A 21628-nucleotide genomic window follows, 5' to 3' on the forward strand; every position below is an offset into this window, starting at 1 on the left:
CATCAATACTTGGACCAGTCTAATAGTCTAAAGTATGGTTAATAATTTGTACCAAAAAAGTAATAAGGAAATTACTTCTCCACCCTACATCATCTGTTTCAGTACAATGCTGATTCCATCTCATTTGGTCTCATATTAATAGATAATTAACCAATAATTAACCAATCTCAGAAAAAATTCTCAAATTTCATTTACTTTAGTATTTTTTGCAATATGGTGTACCTCTGTGGAGGGACAGATTAAACTTTATAAGGAAATAAAATTTCACTCCCTCTTGTAAATCATGAAGGACAGTGTCTCCAGAACACTTAAGAATCATTAAAGTCTGCTTGCCAAATCTATGCTGACTTAAATTGACATCGTGAGCACACTGACAAAAGCAATTCCTTACTGAACAGGCTATGACATAGGGATCAAGTCTGAAAAAGAAAGTACATGAGCACTTGACCTGAAGCTAAATTTTATTCTGCATGCAGTCCAAGAACAAACCCTTTATACAGGTATCATAATTTCAACTTGGAGTCCTTGGTAAAACACGTATTCCAACACCAACTTTACTGATACTGTGCAAAGAGCTCCATTATTACAACTCAATGCTACAACTCAAGTTCTTATATGTGTTTAGCCATTCTCGCTGCTCTAAAAGGTAATTTGTCATCTTTCTTCTATTATCTTTAAACCCCTTGACACTTTCTTTTCGCAACCACAAGTCTCTCAACGTCATTGAAACCCAAGCTGAAAATATAGTCAGACCCATGCAGACATAACAGCAATAAAGTGCACTTGATTACATGGTTGAAAGTAAGGACAAGGAGACAGAAGAGGAGAGGATGCGAAAATAAAAAAATAAAAAAATAAAAAAATAAAAAACAGAGCCTCTCAGCTTTGATCAATCTGAACATCTTGAAGTCAGAAAGCCCCGTTTGTGTGCGGCTTTGGCACAGGCAGGTGTAAGAGGGTTGAATCTTGGTCATCAGCTGTCAAGGCAGTAATGAACAGTGTTTACTAGTAATACCGTGCGCTGCCACATTTCAGGGTGTGAAATGTCAAAGTGTCCATTTTCCCCAAGCTAGTCAGAAGCAACACTGTCAGGGCTTTGGCTATAAACAAAAGGAAAAGAGAGGCAAGACAGCAACTAGGAGCTTTCTCTGTTTCACCCATTACAGTCAGAGTGAGAGGGAAAGAGTGGTAGAATGTCAAGCCTAGAAAAACAGAGATGCTTGCAAAGGTTAGAAAAAGTGGATTCCGAGTGGATTCCATTTGGCAGACATATAATGATAGCTGTTAAACAAAACTGGGGGAAGAAAAGAAGGGGAGACTGAAAGAGAGGCACAAAGACATGGAAGGACAGACAGAGGATATAAAACGGACAGGCAGAGAGACACCTGCTGTTGCATCACCTGCTGTAATAATAGTGTTGACATTCAAATGGAAAGCTCTGACAATAGGAGCTGGCTGAGGCAGCACCCAGTATGCAAATACGAAAGAACAAATCAGGAAATATTAGCTAGCGTCAGGACTTTTCATGGCGCACATTGAAAACCACTTGACCCTTGGCATCCTATAAGCGTGTGTTTTCTCGTCTGTGTGGAGACACGCACAGCTGACACATTATGAGCTTTATTCTCATATCAGGTTATTCATCCCATGCAAAAAAAAATATATATAGAGAGAGAGCTAATTATTATAAATCAAACTGCACTGGTATTGTACCTTTCCTTATATTGTATATTAACATACTTGCACCTTAATGGGTCTAATGAACTTGATTACTTCTCTAGCTTTCAGTACAGTTAGTTAAATCTTTGCTGTAATGTATAGGGTTTGTTTTCACTGATTGGCATTCAAATTCCAATCACACTTGCACTTTTGTTCCTGCTGTCATGGTATGTATAATACCCAGGTTAAACATAATTTAAAAACAAAAAGGATCATTAGTTCATTCTTGACTCTCTCTTTCATGCACCCCACATGGGCCCAGAGGCCCTATCAATCAAAATCAGATTCAGCTGAGATCACATTCACCATTGCACATATTCTATTCCCTTTTAAGTGCTCAGCAGTCTCTTGTATCAACGCGAACCTGCTGTGATTGGAGTAGAAACTTTTCATGTTTGAGCTCAGTGGGGTTTGAAGGACTGCAGATCAGCAGATCCTTGCTGATGCAGAGGTCAATAACTATTATAGTAAAAGCAATAGTCAATATGGCGTTCTGACATTACCAACTGTAGACATGGTTGCTTTGCAAAGCTGAAAACCTTTCTACTTTGAAGAAGAATCAGATGGTTGTTTGTCAGATTCTCTGTCCATGTTATCCATCCATCCATCATCTATACCCACTTATTCCTAACCAGGGTCACAGGGACCTGCTGGAGCCTATCCCAGCTCTCTTTGGGTGAAAGACAGGGGTACACCCTGGACAGGACACCAGTTGTCCATGTTATGTCTGGGCAAATTAAAACACATGGACATTTACTGGGGAGTTTCAGACACAGACTAAATACTAAGTTGGGTGGCTGTTCAAAATGTAGATTGACTGGGTGACATCAGTCCTCTTTGGGAAGTCCTGTGCATGGAGCTAAGGCTCGCCAAATCACTACCACAATTTTAAATCACTTCCAAAAACAGACAGCTCTTGGCTTGCCTTTACATAATCATCTCTAACAAACTGCTCCAGACTTCCTCCTTAATGGAGTGCTTGGAATACCCAAGTATGACTTTCGGCAATTTGGCACTGTCAGACAATAGTGAATTACTGCTTTTCTAGTCTTCTAAAAAACTACATGTTATAGTACTTCATAGCACTAATATAGATTTGTATGGCGATAGATTTCATTTTCTTTATAAACAGATATGTTACTGTACATGTCTGAGTTGAAGACATCTATTACATATAAAGTTTTTTTTTTAATATGAAGTTTGTTTATTTTATTTCATTTTTTTTTAATGGATAGCCAAGACCATCTGACTTCTGCAAGAATATGACACACAGCCCTTTAGCTCGATGGTGTAATAATACACTCAATGTTAGTTTTAGTGCCAGTGGAGGAAACGCTGTTCTGTTTATGTCATAAGGCAAAATTAAGTTACTGTCTGATTATCATGCCAGAGTTCACATTCAATCTCTAATAAATAAGTTCAATTAACTTTTTAAGCCAGTCTTTATAATGAGCTCATACAAATGTACCTCTAGCTTCAATATTAAAAAATGCATTTTCACGAGCTCAGTCTTGATATGGTTTGTGCATTGTCATAAAAAAGTTATTAGTTACAATTATAGCCACTGTGTATGTCACTTGTGAAATCTTTCCTCTACATGGAAGGAAATTATTAAAAAAACTCAGAAGTCTGCAGAATTTGAATGTCCATGTAATCACATAAGGCAAAAAGAATGAAAAGAAATACTCTGATGTATCCAAGGGAGCAGAGAAGTGCAGAGAAGCTTGAGTGACTTCAAAGTTTTCTATGGGAAATGAGATTTGGGATATGACAGAGCTCCTAATATTCTTACGCCCAGTTTCTCAGCATGTATGCTAATGCCCTGTCCAGACCACTAATACACAACAGGAAAAGTGGGCTAAATAAAATGGAGGAGGAAGCTGTGAAATATAATTCTGAATGCCTATAACGACTACAGTATCAGCTGCCTTGGATCTCTACTTCATTCGGATGTTCTCATTTGTATCCACACCTGTGTCATTCACAGCCTTACGTCTTAACCTAATTTCATGGTCTACAGGTTTGGATGGATGGCTCTGCTGCAACATGTACACTGAGAGGAGGGGAGAGAGAGAGAGAGAGAGAGAACCATGAGTGTGTGTGTGCATTTGAGCGATGTACGCACACATAACACAATTGTGAAAGAGTGAGAGAGAGGATTCACTGCTGCAAAAGCACTGAGAATTGTAGTCACTGCCAGATATTAACCTTTCGACCTGCTACTTTTCTGTTAACAAAAATACATTAAGCCGACAGTGAATTGGGATTTTACATTTTACAGACTTTGACTAGTTGTGACTGAATGTTCAGAGGTGAACCCATTTTGAGGTAATGCACTTCAATTACAGTAGTCTGCTAAAACACCCCCCACCCAGTTAAAGTGAGATGATACACTGCTGAATTTGGTAACAGTAAATGTTATTGCTGTTCATGATCTGAATGTTACATGAACCGGGCTCAATAGGAAAAGCATGTAATTCCTATTAATACTATTACAAAGTCTTCTAAGAGCTTTGCACAGCATAATGCTCAACAACCTTTTTTGTCAAAGTAATTGCTCAACATATTTTTAAGCAAAGTGTGAGCGTTGCCCTTTTAGCTTGCCAGAGTATCTTCTGGTATAATGGCTTATTTAGCCAAACCAGGCATGACACCAATTATACTGGAGGAAAATTGATTCCAACAAAGCTGGTACAGTAGGACAAACAATAAAATGATCAAAGTGACGGGATGTTTTCGTTTGAGACAAGCGGCAATATTAGCTTGTGCATTAAAGTTAAGTTTTAAACCCAGGCAAAATCTGTAATTCCTAAATATATTACTGAGATTCTCAAGTGTGACGTGAATTTACAGCTACAAAGACAGACAATAAAAATAAATAAATAAATAAAATCCAAATATAAAGAATTAAATAGAAGAAGTCACATAATGAGATATTGTGACGAAATGAATAATTTGTTCATCAACAGCCAATGTGTGATTTGTTAGGTAGGACAGCAATATCCTCATGACAGCAATTGTGTCCTTTTTATGTTGTGTATATATTATACACACTATGTGTACAGACACACACTTTATATTAATTAATAGGTTACTTTTGTCAGGCACAGTGTCAATAAAGGCCAATAAAGATTTTATTATCTCTCACCTTGCCTCCGAGGCCTTAATTTATTCTCTCTGTTGTCATTATACCTATGAATTTTGATGTTCAGAAGGAGAAAAGCTGTGTCACACAGTTTGTACTAAGCTTATTTAATTAATATAATATCTCACTTGTGCTCCAGTGGAACAGCCATCACGGAAATGTACAGTACTTTGAACGATATTAAAATCCTAATGAATATGCTAATTATCCTTTTTTTATATTCAAGATCCTTCAATGGTTTATTATTCTAATGACAATAGTGCCATTTTTTGTAAGCTGTACAGTAATAAGTGCATTTAATTACTGATATTATAATACTGTGTGTGTCACAATACAGTAGTTCGTTGTACTGAGCAGAGTACAGAGCTATAAATACTATAATCAGTAAACCATAACTTTAATTCACACAGAGCCACTGTCTTTGCAGTGTTGGTGACTTTATGATCAGTGGATTCTGCCGCCTGTTGCCACTCATTGTCAATCTTCATTCGTGTTTCCAGACACCAGCCTGTTGAAGATAGATCGTTCATATGTCAGAATCACACAGACTATTTCCCAGAGTCCGCTGTGACTGTCAGGCTCCGCAGACCATGAAAGCCATATATGTGATGCTGGAAATTACCTCATCATAGAATGCCACAGACTTTTACAACAGCATGGTCAACTATCCTTTCAACAGACACTAAGAGAGCTCATTGACACCTTCAGGCAGTTCTTTGCCAACAAATATAGGAAGAACTATTTTACATTCTCAGGCAGAAACGTAAAATATACCCATTTTACAGTATGTGGGTAGAAAATGGATTGAGCATGAATTATCAGGTTAATGGTGTTAAGGACATTCAGTAAGTTAAATCACAGACTTTGCAGTGAGGGATGCTGAGTTCCTGACATTTTAATAAGGCACTGTAGCACCCACAATATACAGAAACGAAAACACTGTAAACCTGTGTGAAATTGTGGAATGCCACTCTCCGTCTTATACCCAGTCTCCTGTCTGAGGGAAGAGAGGGGAAGAAACCCAACTCTCTCTGGTACAATTACAGAAGTGCAGTGCAGTCACTTAGCCTGCTAATACACGGTGTGATATTAATTACTATTTGTAAACAATGCACTTTGCGGAGATTATTGCATGCACTTGGCGTCCTCCATTTGTGTTTGGTAATTCTCACAAGTGATTAAGTGGTGAAGCTAGGACAGCTGTTCAAGATGAGTTCATTGGCATGTTTAATTAATTGCACTTGAGATAATTATTCAATCATTACTTTGATTAATTTTCTGCGTCCCAGATAATGCATCAAACGTCTGCTTGATGTTAACACTTTTGAAAGCATGAGCTTAACAAGTCTAACCATTTTTGGGAGCTTGATTTAGGTCTAAATTGTGCTTTGTAAAGACAATAATGCCAGTGTCAGCCACCATGATGGGAATTCATTATTATGACTGCATGGTTGATTTGAACAATGCTAATGCTCACTTCACATGCATACCACTGCGGTTGTCTTAACACCTGTCAGGGCTACTTTTTTTTTTTTCCTTGTGTTTCCAACACATCAACAACACCCTGTTACTGCTCACTTCAGTGCGTTGAGTCGATTCATTCTGCATTATGTTTGAAACATGCTTATTCTTCACCCCCTCAGATTTGCAGGGTAGTGGCAACATCCAACTGAAGGAAAGCCAGGCAAATCATTTGTGAGAGATCTTGTCAAACAGATTAATTCCCACTCTGGGCCTCAGGGTTCTGGACCGTTTTTCTGTCATGCTGCTTTGCCAGGCTCCCTCTTGATAATACCCCAAAGATAAAATTAATTGTGCAGGGAGATGTGGGATGGGGAGTATCTAAAAGGACCTTGAGCAACACATGAAGTTCTCTTTTTCTCTCCACTCCTCTGCATGTGAAAACACAGAAACAATCAAACCGTCAGAAACATGACACGTAGCGCCAATGATAACTGACTTTGTTCGGGAGTTTCTGGAAATGGGAAGTTCTGAGAGAGATGTGAAGGGACAGAATCAACCCTCATGAAATATCCTTGTCTAAGACTGTCTATGCTCAAATTACCATCAAAGTGGAATCCCTGACTTCAATCAGCAGTTTACAGAGAGGGTTGGCACACCAATATTTGTCCACAACTATCTATTTGTACACCATGTTTTTCACTTTTTTTGACACTGTCAATCTGAGATCAAATGAAGTAAAGATGTGACAGCTATGCCAGATTCTAGTCCAGTTCACTGAGAAATCTCAACAGGAAAAAAAATAAATGAATCTAAAAGCTTGTTGTTCACAGTTCCAACGTAAAAACAATCCCTCCTGGAAATACTGCCCATTTACCTTCATTATACAGTACTGCAATCATTTGCAGTCCCACTAAGTGAAGTAGACCTTTCCCATAACCCCGTCACCTCAAACAGCTCACAACATTAGCTGACACGTGCTAATCCCTGCTGTGGCAGTGTGCAAGGACACAATGTCTCAGTCTTTTATCAGCATTGGCCTTCAAATCCACTGAAAGCCCAATTTAACCAAGATATTTTCCATAGAGTGCAAAGCAGAGGAGCAGGTAGGTTCTGACAGCTAAACTTTTTTCAATAACCTATTGGAACTTAAGTTGCCCGTGCCACCTCCTCAGGCAGATGGTGCAAATGAGCCTTTATATGCTGCTGCTAGACACCGTGGATAGACACAACTGTGCTTGTGCAGTCACAAGAGATCTATGTTTGCATGGGTAAGGAGACTGAAACAAAAGTGCTGCTTTTAGTGCTGTCATAGTCAAAACACATCAGCAGCTGCATCAGAGGTGGGTAACGTTTGCATTACTACTAGTGCTTAAATCAGGGTTTATCTGGTCTTGTTTGCTGTGACAAATGCAGACTTGAGTGTGATATATATATATATATATATATATATATATATACATAGATACACACACACATATATGTGTGTGTTTGTATTTAGTAGTATATACAGAGGCATCTATGCTGTCAAGACTCATAGTGCTGTATGAATAACAGATGAGATCACTGAATTGTTTGTTGAGACAGAATGCACATTGGGTTCTTTGTGTGAGTTGAATGTAGTTGAAGTGTAGTCCAAGAATGTGTCTGTGCTTACAGCAAAACAGTCATTGTAAAGAATATCATGTCTGGCATTTTTCCTAGATATGCATTTGGATCTCACTTTAGTGAGCATTTCACATACAAACAATGGTACAAAACCCTACACTCTGTATGCAGCTGTGGCTGTCACCTTGTGGAATCGTCACCTGGCCTGGCAGTGTCCCCAGTGGTGTCCTCCTTTATAGCCATAGATATCCGTCAACACAGCATGATGCTGCTATGTCACTCGGGCCCAGACAGACAGTGCAGCAAGGATGACAGCCCAGGAATGAGAGCTCAAGAGCAGGTAGAAACTATTGACAGGACACTGGGGAGCAATTATGAGTGAAGCCCAAGAGCTTGCTCAAAAGAACCCACAGCTTGTTTAAGTCTATTAAAAAACACAGTAGAGACACCTGTTAAGGGATAACAGTCGCTGCTAGTTAGATAGTTACAGTGTCACTCTGAAACTCAACTGGAGACAGATTAATCAAATTAATTCCACAGAGCTGTCAAATGAAAGAGATTAGCTTCAAAACAAATGAAAAATTGGCTTTCCTGTCAGTAAAACTTTGTCATTCAATCTCAATCTGTGGATCAGTAAATGTGGTGATGCGATTAACACGCTGACCTTTTGTGAGATTTTTCACTCCTCAGCATTTGTATTTTAAACCTATAAAAATCCAACAGGAATAAATCCAATAGCTACCATTGACACTCAGCACATCACTCTCCATAAAATACCTGCAAATGATCAAGGCAGACAGATAATGGCTTGGAAGAGGACTCAGCTTGCTGCCCTGTGACAGACATTTCCAATTAAAAAGGGTAAATAACTTGAGATTCATCTATTTCACCCTGTCCCAAGATTTATCAGTCCATCGCGCTTTAAATCCATTCACCCCTGAAATGGTAATATCATAGATTTGGATTTCCCAGGCAAAGAAAAATGTCATATAGTTCCAATATTCTCACACTCCTATTTAAATCTCCCTGCCCTGTGTTAGAGCTTTCATAAGGCAACCCAAGCATGGGAAGAAGCCAGTGATATTAGTATACCAACATCATATAAGTTTGCAAGACAAAATTCAAATTCAAATTTTATTTGTCACATACATCGTCATACAGCGTACGACATACAGTGAAATGCTTTTTACAACTGTCCAACATGTAAACAGAGTAAGAGTATGTAAAAATAAGGATAAATAAAATAAAAAAATAATAAAGTAAGTGCTAGAAAAATATATACACATAATACACATGAATGGTAGAATATACATATGGTAGTATATACATATGAATGGCAAAATGGCAACGGATGTGTGTGTATATGACAGAGGGTCTCTAAAGTGTCCATGTGCTGGGATAAAGTATTAAAGTGACTCTGTGCCAGTCCAGTGTTAAAGTGATACGTTGTGCAAATGTACAAAGTTTGTGCAGAGAGTGTGAGGTGAAACAGATGAAACGGAGAGAAAAAGTCCCGGTATTAGTTGCTCGGTGTTTCGTGGTTCAGATTCCGAATGCTCTGTGGGAAGTAGCTCCTCCTTATTCTCTCCGTGTTTGCCTTCAAGGAGCGGAAGCACTTTCCTGAACGCAACAGTGAAAAGAGTCCGTTGTTAGGATGGCTGAGGTCCTTCACAATCTTTCTGGCCCTGGTCCGACACCGCTTGTTGTAGATGTCCTGCAGGTCAGGGAGCTCGGTGTGGATGGTACGTTCAGCTGACCGCACCACCCTCTGGAGGGCTCGCCGGTCCTGCATGGTGCTGTTCCCAAACCAGGAAGCGATGCTACCCATGAGGACGCTCTCGATAGTGAAGGTGTAGAAAGTCTTTAGCAGTTTAAAGTCCCTTACGTTCAGGAGTAGGTTGTTGTCCTGGCACCATCTCTCCAGGTCTTTAATCTCCTGTAGGTAAGCCGTCTCGTCGTTGTTGGAGATCAGGCCCACCATGACAGTGTCATCAGCAAACTTGATGGTGGTGAAGTTAGAAGTGGCCACACAGTCATATGTGTACAGCGAGTACAGAAGGGGGCTCAGAACACAACCCTGAGGAGCTCCAGTGCTGAGGGTGATGGAGGATGAGGTGTGTTTTCCCATCCGTACTAAGAGCAGAGGTAGTCCAGACAGCAGTTGTGCTTGTGTTAGGTCATTAGCAGCAGTTGTCTCATTCATACTTCACAGTCACTGTAATCTAAATCTAGAATAATTTCATCTAAATGGTCAATACCTTGATGTAATTGAATGAAAAAGTAAAAACATCTAACTAAAAAACAATTTATAGAACTAGCAGTTTTGTGCACAAACCAAACACCAAGGGACCTCTACTTTTCCAAGTTAAAATTGCCTAGCCCAACAACCTAAATCTGACAACTGGTTGCTCACACTACTGTCGCGTGGATTCCCTTTGGCCTTTAGTTTGCTAATAACTGGAGCTGAAGCCGAACCCAAGTTTCCCCATGCCTGCATCCCAGAACTCCAGCCAAGTTTTTACTTCTGGTGTCATAATACAAAAGAGCTATCCAGCTGCAATCAACCCAACTCTACTGGATACTGTAGATTAATTCTTACATTGCCTTTTTCGATTAAATTCAGCCCACATTAACTGCTGCATCATGATTGTGGGGACCATTCAGGGGAAAAGGTTTCCCTTTTGTTTTTTTTTTGTTTTTTTAAATTAAGTGATGTGATATAATGTGATTCTCTAGGACCTCAGCATCAACCCTCCCTCTTGTGGGCCATTCCAGGTGAAAGCCCAACATTTAAATGTTTGCTGCTAAGTGCTGAGCCAAGCAGGTCCACCAGCCAAATGGCTGCTCCTTTCAGCTGCTGAAGCTCCCGTAGAAAGCTTTCACAAGTAACATAAAATCATTAAATTCGCCCCATATTCTGTCACTTAGAAAGAGATAAATAGAAAGACAAAGCAAGTGTGTAAAGTTAAGAAGGAGAAGAAAAAAAAAAAGGTAACTGTCAGCTGTAAAAGGCTAAATAGGCCACATTATTAGGTTGGAAATGAATATAATCAAAACTGACAGTTCTCTCTGGTCTTAATTCCATCTTTTTGACCACAAATGCAAATTACTAAGTGCAATTTTAGTTCATAAAGGAGGGGATCAATAAAATATGATTTGGCTAATGTGTCACTGTCAAAGCACAGGACTTGAGATTATTCTGCTGTATTAAAAATGTAATTGCGCCTTCAGTCGGGTCTGACTATCTCTGATAGCATCGCACCTTTTACTTTTATGAATGCACATTCAGAAATAAGCTGGAAATGAAACCTTTCTGGCAGAACTTTGAGTGGTTCCAACAAGTTTTGCTTAAGCTTTATAGACTTTTTTTTTATAAAGACCAACTAACATAACAGATGGTGTCGTTTTTTTAGGTGTTCGGTGTCGCTGAGTAAAGATAACCTTGATACACAAATGTCTTCAGAGTTTATCTTTTGTATTATTTCATAGAACCTCAAGCAATTAGTCTTCAGCTGTTTCTCTCAGTACACTGAGTACTTCTGGTGTTTGAGAAGAACTCCTGCATCTGATGCATGCCACCTCAGGGTACAAACAAACGGTTCACAATTATCCTTCCATCCTTTGCTAGAAAACAGTTTATGATCTATTCTCTCTATGTAATTTAATTTGTAGTTTTCTTATTGCAGTGGTGTACAACAATACCCAGACAATAAGAATGTGCACTTTCAGTATGTTCATGCTTCTGGCTACACTCTTCTATGACATAAATGTTCATAGGTTCACACAAATCACCTAATATAGAACATCTAAATCTGGTGAGCCTCATCATAACGCCGGCTCTACTGCATGACACAGTGTAAAACAAGTCCTGATTACTCACCATCATGCCCAAACACACACAACAATAACATAAAGAAAACAACACACACACCAATAAATTCTGCATCTAACCTGACCACTTTAAAAACACTTATGTCTTCTACTTTAACTACTGAGTGACTGGACCTGGTTTCTATGGCAAACACAGTATAAAACAACAGATGCACAGTAATTTATTAAACCTAATAAAAAAAAAGTCTTCAGAAAGAGAACGAAATGATTGATCAACTACATTAAGTGCCGGAAACTGAAAAAAAAAATAAATGCACAATTTGTTTAAAATAAAGAAAATTATTATTTTTTTAATAATTATAAACATATTTTTGCTGCTGGGTATAGCTGGGTGAAGAAGCCTTGCATGGAACAGCATACACAAGATGTTTTGACTTGTCCACTTTCATTACTTTAAGCTCTGTAATCTTGATGGCAACTATAGAGATAGCACGCGGGGGCCATCATGTCTAAGCTGGTCTTAGTTGGTTACAGTATGAAACTACACTTGGACTGTGTGCTCAGATTCCCTCAAGTCGAATTGCCTGTACTTCGAGAAAGATGAAAGACATTACTAGAGATTAGACTGCCTTCTTTGTATCAGATTTTGCATCCACTGCCAACCGACTTCTCAATCAATAACCTAAATCCACAAAGAGCAATTTCTTCTTTTGAAGGATTGTTTGCAGATTTCTCTGTGCCCCCTTTATTAAGGTGAATACTTAGCTCATTTAGATTATTACAAAGAACAGATGACTGATTAGATGAACTGTCAGCTCTTGAATAGTCCAGGATACAAACACTGACTGACTAAAGGATTATGTGAAATGCACCTGCACTTATTAATAAGCAGCATGCGGTGCTATGTGTGCAGCTTATTAATTAGTAACTCCAGTGAAACATGGTGCCAAATTCCCAGTCAGTATGCCACTCAGTTTCCCACTGCGATAAGTCATGCAAGTCAGCCTTCGGTAAATACTTCTATTTCTTTACCAACAAGAAAACATGGTTTCCATCATGAAACCTGTGAATGTATGTACCTTTGTATTCATCTGTGCATTAGTGCATGTGCACATCACATATTGTGGGTTTGAAGAAGAAAAGATTGAAGCATACTGTACGTCAGATGCCTCCCTCGAAGGGTTGGCTGGATTTGGCAAGAGCACGCCTCACCTGCGTACGTGCAATGAAGAGAAAAGAAAGCAAATGTGTCCCTACTTATGGTAGGTCAGACTTTAAGGCAACCAGATATTTCAGGGAGTTTATTACAGGGTTAAATCAAAAACTGAATTTCAACACAGTGGCATATGATGCTTTTGCCTCAAGGGCCTGATTTCCTCGTACTCTGGTGTTTTAACAATGAGGCTGTACTTGACAGTCCAAATGAGGCGTTCGTGTTTAAGTGGTCCTTGTGTTCAGCCTGTTTTGTGTAAGAGTTAGAAGAGACTCAGAGGATTACCTTAGAACTCATGAGTGTCAGCTTAATAAAGAAATACCAGGCCAAATCATTACTGATTGGTCACCCTGCAATAATATGACTAAATATACATTCCAATTAAAGTCACATTTTTCTTGTATAGTTTTCTACAGCTACAGCAGTGTAACTTCGTTATCATATATCACATATCAATGTGTAGGTGCTAAAATAGGGGCCATAAGTTCGTCTGCAACTCCCAGGAGCGGTGCCCATCTACACCACCTGTCATATCATTCCACAGGGTATTTTTCTCTGTATATAAAACATAGTGTAAGTTCATGAAGACCCTCTAAGAATGAACAGAAACCAACATTAGACAACTCTGGATACCACAGAAGTAATTTTAATTTTCATTGTCCTGATAAGGGTTTTTTAATTTAATTGTACAAGAACTCTATATGGATACTGTATTTGTGCCACTACAGAGTGCTGCTGCAGATGGGATGATCCGCTCAGCACCTTAGCAATCTGGGACTCTATTCCCACTACTTTTGCCAATTTGCTCCCAGGAGCCCCTGAGTCCTTGTCTTCATTAAAGGAGTTCCTCATTGATCAATCACTGTCAGAGGAGCTGCTCTGTAATTGCACTGTGGCCTAATCATGACTGACGTTTCATCCCCTCCTGCTCTGTCACAGGTCTCAGGAGGGAGAATGCTCCATGACTTTCACACCTTCAACCTCAAGGTAGGTCTCTCAAAGGATTTTACTCTTCTCTCTGTAGTTTATCCTCAGTGCTATATGGTTTTATAATGGATATCATAAGTCAATTTCCAATATTAGAGGTGATAAGGACATGTAAGTTAAAATGGGTGATGTGAGAAGGATATTTTGGATATTCATGGGCCCCGGTGGCCCTATAGTTCATTTCTACTGATATACAACAAACTGGTTTTGAGAAACTCTGAAAACAACTTTTCCTTATGCAACCAAATATACAATACCATCACTGCCTGGCTGTTAAACAACTATAAACAATATATCCCAACCATAGGAAAACCTGTAAATCTATTCAAGATGCAGTTACAAAGGGGCTCCAGCTCTGCGGTTCCTAGCTTAAGTTTTTAATATTCATGAAACATGTTTCAAGTTTTCAAAATGAACTGATTGATATTTACTGTAGGCCTTAATACTTTTTTTGTCACATTCAGCAACTAGACCCTTACATATCTCAAATATATTACAGTGTGTGTAAGACCAACCACAGTCATAACTGCAACAAATTAACAGCCCTTGGCATCTTTATTGAGGCACATACAATATTCAACTAGTAAAGAACTTTAGAAATGTATACAATTGTTTAGAGAATAAATCGTTTTGCTATACTGCACATGTTAAAACTAATGGCTGTTTTTTTGCTGTCGTGTTGTTAAAATACGCTTATATGGCATATTTTCTTATTTTACCCCTCTTTGTTTTCTAAAACATTTTGTAACACCTCACACTAAAACTAAGCACCAATATGTGAATGCAGTTATTCAACAGTTTACCCTCAGTTGAAACATGCAGACATGCACTTTATACAAGCATGCATTCAGACTCTCAGTGTGTAGTATTCACACATATCATACAAACCTTGCATCATTTAACTACTTAATCATCTTCCATCTCCAGTAAAACATTGCACATGTTAGATTTTTGTGAGCAGTGACAGGACTAGTCAACGCAAACATGCAAGGATTTCAATTCGAGACCGTGCATAGTCATAAGCAGACCTTGAAAATCATATGTGATGCAAATCTGCTGCAGTGCTGCACACAGGCGACATTTCTTTAGCAGGAGTGCAAACTGCACAATAAGGGATGATGTTTTACTTCAGCAATGTGCTGTACAATGATTTCTCTTTTTTAATACTATGGCTAAAATGATTCCTGAGCAGCTGGTCATGGGACATAAGCAAACAGAACCAACAGGTAATAGTGTTTCTCATGACCAATGGTTTAACTACAGTATGAATGCATACAGTAAGGGAGATTACATTAAAATATTACTGCACACACAGTTAACTTTTCACCCATGTAGCTCACAGTCAAAAAGATGGTAAGTGAGTTTGGCGTCAGCTTTTTAATCTATGGTGTCACGCCAACACACAGATCTTAGGAGAACAGATTGAAAAAGATGCAAAATGATCAAGAGTGATTTTCCGGATTGAAATTCATATCTCTCCCATGATATTAAACCCACTGGGATGCAAAAGTTCAGACAACTCTGTGATTCTGTTAAATGATTTGTGAGTCTCCCATTTTTGTTACTGAAAGAGGTTTCATATTGGTTTGATGGCACAGATTAGTCTCAGTCCTCTTGTGATCTTGCATTAGCACAAAGTTTTTCCTGTTTACAACCAGTCACTGGACTAAATGTCTACTACACCTACATGTAAACACAGTAAGATTCTGCTCCCCACTTATATTAGTACGTACAGAGTACATGATATGATTTGTCATCTCCATGAGAGGGCACAGACATGACTGCAAATCCCCCATCCCAAAATGCTAATGCTATCCTGTGTCATATTTATGCAAATGTCTTTCATTGTACATTTTCAAATGTCATTTGTATGACAGCTATAGCACAAGCATCCATAATATTTGACTAGGGGGGAAATTGCAACACGGACCTCAGTCATTGTGAATTCTGCTCACAGTCAGAGTAAGGGAAGGTCAGGAATGCTGAACTCTCCCTCCTACAGAACATGATTGTTTTATTAAACTTTGAAAACATGTTGATGATTAATGCTGTTGTTGCAATACATAAACTGGATTATATGAAAATAGCTTTTCCCAGAGAAAATAAAGAATTTTCAATGTTGAGCCTAGTAAGGAAAAAAAAAACCAACTAAAGCATTAAGAATTAGTCAAGTAGGAACATAACTATATCAGCAAACACTGTAGCTGACTATACAACTATATAAACCACACCAAAAGAATTATCCTGAGAAAATTTTTGTTCATTATTCAATTTGTTATGCCCACACAGCCACAGCTGTATAACTTCAATCCAACTACAGTAAAAATGTCAATGTAGAATTTCCCCACCAGGCACTGAGATTGCACGGACGGCGGCATTTAGAAAACCTGCTATGTCATTGTCTGCAGAACTGTTCAGGACCATGTACTGGGAGGAAAGTTTTAAATTTAAAATGTAATCAGCACAATCACCACAAGCAATCAGTTCCTCTTCATTTCACCTGAACGAGCCCCCCGCTAAAACGAGCCTGTTAAATAGAGCATCTTATCAGGCCTGGATTAAGCTTTGACTTTGATTAACATCTGTAGTCAGAGTTTAGAATGTCAAAGTTCAAGCTTGGTACAAAATTTGTTTTTAAAAATGCAAAAGCACCAGGTGTCATTATCAAGCAAGACCTTTAATTCCACAGTCTCTATGACACAAGTGTTTGATCTGTAGGTTTGTGTATTAATTTGAGCCATAGAATAACTCTAGCATCAAACTCTCTAATCAAGCATTAAAGCAAGTGAGCATATTTCCTAAAATGACTAGTCCTTCCAATCCTTAACTAGGCAGGATGATTTACACCAAATAATGATGAAGTTTTTATATAAAACAGTACAAGAAAAAAAAAATCAATCTATGATAGCAAGCAAAAGACTAACATGCTGTGACACAAACCACACAGGTGCAGTTGCAGGTGCTCATGCAACCTGCACACCTGCCCACTACAGGGAAGAGATGAGTGATACAGAATCACACAGAACAGTGGAGGTGGTGACAACCCACAACCAGCACACAGCATTGCATTTGTACTAAATAAGCCTTTTGCAGTGTCAGTAAACCTGTCATCAAATTAATTCTCCATTTACCACAGGCTCAAATTTGTAAGCAATTTGTGACTTGAGGCCAGAAGCTCGCTCACACTGTTTGTCCACACTGCTTCAATGGGACATGAATTTAATGGTCTATTTTCTAATGGTTGCAGGAGTTCTGCCATGTTTTGACAGCACTGTTTAATGAATGAATCTCAAAGTGCAAAATATTGTTTTCCTATTTTTCTGGGTAATTGTTTTTTCGATGAACAGTGCTGATACAGCATGGAGAGGCAATCAACTACTTTAAGAAAATCCGATTTAAATGATTTGCAAAAATTAAAACACATGAAAGTACTGTATTTGCAGTTGTCCCATGCCCATTATGAAATCCACAACAAGAAGTGCTGACTGGCCAACTATGAACATTTTATGAACTTGAGTGTCAGTACAGCTGGGCTCATTTGAGGAAAGTCAAACCAAACACACACAGTTGCTACATCCAGATATACAGTGGGTACGGAAAGTATTCAGACCCCTTTAAATTTTTCACTCTTTGTGTCATTGCAGCCATTTGCCAAAATCAAAAAAGTTCATTTTATTTCTCATTAATGTACACTCAGCACCCCATCTTGACAGAAAAAAACAGAAATGTAGAAATTTTTGCAAATTTATTAAAAAAGAAAAACTGAAATATCACATGGTCATAAGTATTCAGACCCTGTGCTCAGTATTGAGTAGAAGCACCCTTTTGAGCTAGTACAGCCATGAGTCTTCTTGGGAATGATGCAACAAGTTTTTCACACCTGGATTTGGGGATCCTCTGCCATTCTTCCTTGCAGATCCTCTCCAGTTCTGTCAGGTTGGATGGTGAATGTTGGTGGACAGCCATTTTCAGGTCTCTCCAGAGATGCTCAATTGGGTTTAGGTCTGGGCTCTGGCTGGGCCAGTCAAGAACAGTCACAGAGTTGTTCCGAAGCCACTCCTTTGTTATTTTAGCTGTGTGCTTAGGGTCATTGTCCTGTTGAAAGGTGAACCTTCGGCCCAGTCTGAGGTCCTGAGCACTCTGGAAGAGGTTTTCTTCTGGGATATCTCTGTATTTGGCCGCATTCATCTTTCCTTCAATTGCAACCAGTCGTCCTGTCCCTGCAGCTGAAAAACACCCCCACAACATGATGCTCCCACCACCATGTTTCACTGTAGGGATTGTATTGGGCAGGTGATGAGCAGTGCCTGGTTTTCTCCACACATACCCCTTAGAATTAATGCCAAAAAGTTCAATCTTGGTCTCATCAGACCAGAGAATCTTATTTCTCATAGTCTGGGAGTCCTTCATGTGTTTTTTGGCAAACTCTATGCGGGCTTTCATGTGTCTTGCACTGAGGAGAGGCTTCCGTCGGGCCACTCTGCCATAAAGCCCCGACTGGTGGAGGGCTGCAGTGATAGTTGAGTTTGTGGAACTTTCTTCCATCTCCCTACAGCATCTCTGGAGCTCAGCCACAGTGATCTTTGGGTTCTTCTTTACCTCTCTCACCAAGGCTCTTCTCCCACGATTGTTCAGTTTGGCTGGATGGCCAGGTCTAGGAAGTGTTCTGGTCGTCCCAAACTTTTTCCATTTGAGGATTATGGAGGCCACTGTGCTCTTAGGAACCTTGAGTGCTACAGAAATTCTTTTGTAACCTTGGCCAGATCTGTGCCTTGCCACAGTTCTGTCTCTGAGCTCCTTGGGCAGTTCCTTCGACCTCATGATTCTCATTTGCTCTGACATGCACTGTGAGCTGTAAGGTCTTATATAGACAGGTGTGAGCCTTTCCTAATCAAGTCCAATCAGTTTAATTAAACACAGCTGGACTCCAATGAAGGAGCAGAACCATCTCAGAAATGGACAGCATGTGAGTTAAATATGAGTGTCACTGCAAAGGGTCTGAATACTTATGACCATGTGATATTTCAGTTTTTCTTTTTTAATAAATTTGCAAAAATTTCTACATTTCTGTTTTTTTCTGTCAAGATGGGGTGCTGAGTGTACATTAATGAGAAATAAAATGAACTTTTTTGATTTTGGCAAATGGCTGCAATGACACAAAGAGTGAAAAATTTAAAGGAGTCTGAATACTTTCCGTACCCACTGTAATACAGCGGTCCTGTTCACAGGGCCGAGAAAACCTCCCCAGAACATCCTCAGACACATCTGTGCCCATGCTCCTAAAATGATGCTTCTTTTGTGGAGGAAATAGGTCAGCCGTGAATACCTGGCTCCTTCCACCTCAAAAATCTTTTAACGCCCTTAATTAAGAATGTATCTGTGGATTCACTGAGTGTGGATTCAAAAGTGATTATTTTTACTGCTTTAACAGCTTTTAACATGTTGAGGAAATGAACAATTAATATGTCGAAGAAGGGCATGTCCTCCTCATAAATTAAATTGTTCCTTAAGCTTACATTTTAACAACATCATCATCATCATCAGGAACTGTAAAGGCACAATAATGCCAACTTGGCCCACATTTACACACTGCCAACTTGGCCCTCATTTAAACAGTGAATCATTCAGATTGCACCAATGTGATTGCTTAATTAAATGCTTGGCTGTGTAATGACTTTGCTTGAAAGGGAATTAAATGTCTAAATGCTGCAGAATCTGCGTTGAGCTGAACAGAAATCAATGGGACATAGTGCTGGAACCCAAGGTGTTTTCCGACTTGTTTAGGGTGAACGTTTTGTATTGATGCAATCCCTCAGACTTTGAGTCAAAAGCTCATTCCTCTTGGTCTAAAGCATTGATTGGTGGCGCACGAACAGTGTGCTTACTTTGTGCTTTCTGGAGAGGTTTAGGAAGGTAGTTTACAATGCTTTATAATCAGCAGAGTATGGAGAGCAGTATTTATATTTAAAGTGGGTAAACTATTGACAATATCATCTATTATAATATAATATAGAGGCAATAGATAAACAGTCTTACCTGGATTAAGTGCATTTAAAAGATGACAATCTGATACTCCACCATCTAAATTGCCATTACGTTCCACAAATGCCTTGCAACGATGATGTGCATTTTTCATTGTTGACCATAACACAGAGCCGTGTTTTTTTTTTTCTCGAAACAACATTCAGAGTCCAAAATTATCTGTCTTCCAGCATATTTTCAATGTTTTACCATGAAAGCCTAAAGGCAAACATTAAAATCCAACCCAAATGAAAGCAGTTCTTGAAAGGAGTGCAGCCAGCTAATCTCACAAACATTTGATTGAGCCAAAGACCTTTAGAAACCGCCAAAGCTGGGAAGGGCATACAACTCCTAAAATGACAACCGATTATCAAACTGCCTCTGGCTCGAGACACTGTAATCCCCCAGATGTTGCAGTCTATGAAATATGAGAGTCTGAATTAGATCTCTCAAACAATGTCAGCTTGTCTACATTTGTAAACCCTCAGCATTTAAGTCACAAAATTAAGTTGACCCCGTCAGAAAGCTTAAGGACATGTAACAAAGCCCCTAGCAGTCTTATTACTTCATCTGCTTTCGTCTCATCTCCTCTGTGTAATAAGTTCCCACTCTAGCAAGACCACTGGGGCTAATAAGGGTTTTATCTGCTTTTGATATTAGATATTAACACCTCATCAAAGTTAAGCCAGCGGTAGGCTCTGGTCCTCTCTCCAAATTTACATTAGCTTAACAATGTCTCAAAAAGAAATCTTATCAAATTCAAATTAAGGGTAAGTTGAATAGCTGGAAGGATACTGCTACCCATCACTCAAGGAACATGTAATTTGGTTCTGCTACATGGGATACAAGCCTCTTTTGTAAATCACTGGGATCAGAGTTTTTCATGAAATAACATTAACACACTGAACTGGCTCCTCACTGGCTCCGTGTAATCAGGAGTCAGGACAGGACACATTTGCAATATACAAATGATGAATGTTCAGCTGTGAGTTTGAATGACACAATCATTGCAGCTTATAAAACTATTAATAGACATTTGCAGTATGCGATTTTGTTCGACAGTTTTAATCATCAATGCTGGTTTTAAACCTGTGGTTAGTTGTCACTTATTGTTTAAATTTATATTATTAAAAAGAAGATGATTTATAGCTTGCATTTAAGCTAAAAAAAATATATACACAGATGTTTTAAGTGTCCGGGTTATTTTGGAAGTCTTATTTCTTCAAAAATTCTCGAGGTAAATCCTGTATCTAGAGCAGGAGTGCAAAGGTTTCAGAATTCATATCATCCCTTGTGGCATTCTTTGTCAGGTTGTATGAAAAAAAATGAAATATTAACTGGAAAATATAGCTTGGAGAGATAGAAAATAAATTACTTCAGTGTGGCAAGGAAAAGAAGATTGTGAGATTTATCAAGTCAAGATGGAAATGCCTGCTAAGTCTGTGGCCCTACCTTGAAAAATTAAAGACAAATCAAATGCCTTAGAGTGCACAGCGATTGTGATGTAAAGGTGTGTGTGTTTCTGTGTGTGTGTGTGTGTATGTGTGTGTATGTCCCTCCATACTTGTTTTCTCAGTAATTTATTGTTGAAATGTTATTGCTCAATATCAACTATTTCATTTCTGGTGTCTTATGTGCCAAAA

At 38.9% G+C, this 21628-nt stretch overlaps 1 protein-coding gene across 4 annotated transcripts in view; it reads left to right on the top strand.

The window, feature by feature from the left end:
- The window catches only part of LOC113136086 (receptor-type tyrosine-protein phosphatase delta), a 312879-nt gene that overhangs the window by 133555 nt on the left and 157696 nt on the right, over positions 1-21628 (top strand). For all 4 annotated transcript variants that reach the window (XM_026316526.1, XM_026316545.1, XM_026316554.1 and 1 more), the window contains exon 8: positions 13917-13964. The gene's annotated coding sequence lies outside the window, so the exon portion shown is untranslated. The remainder of the gene's footprint in view (positions 1-13916; positions 13965-21628) is intronic.

Source organism: Mastacembelus armatus, chromosome 18 (genome assembly GCF_900324485.2).
Source record: "Mastacembelus armatus chromosome 18, fMasArm1.2, whole genome shotgun sequence".
NCBI lineage: Eukaryota > Metazoa > Chordata > Actinopteri > Synbranchiformes > Mastacembelidae > Mastacembelus > Mastacembelus armatus.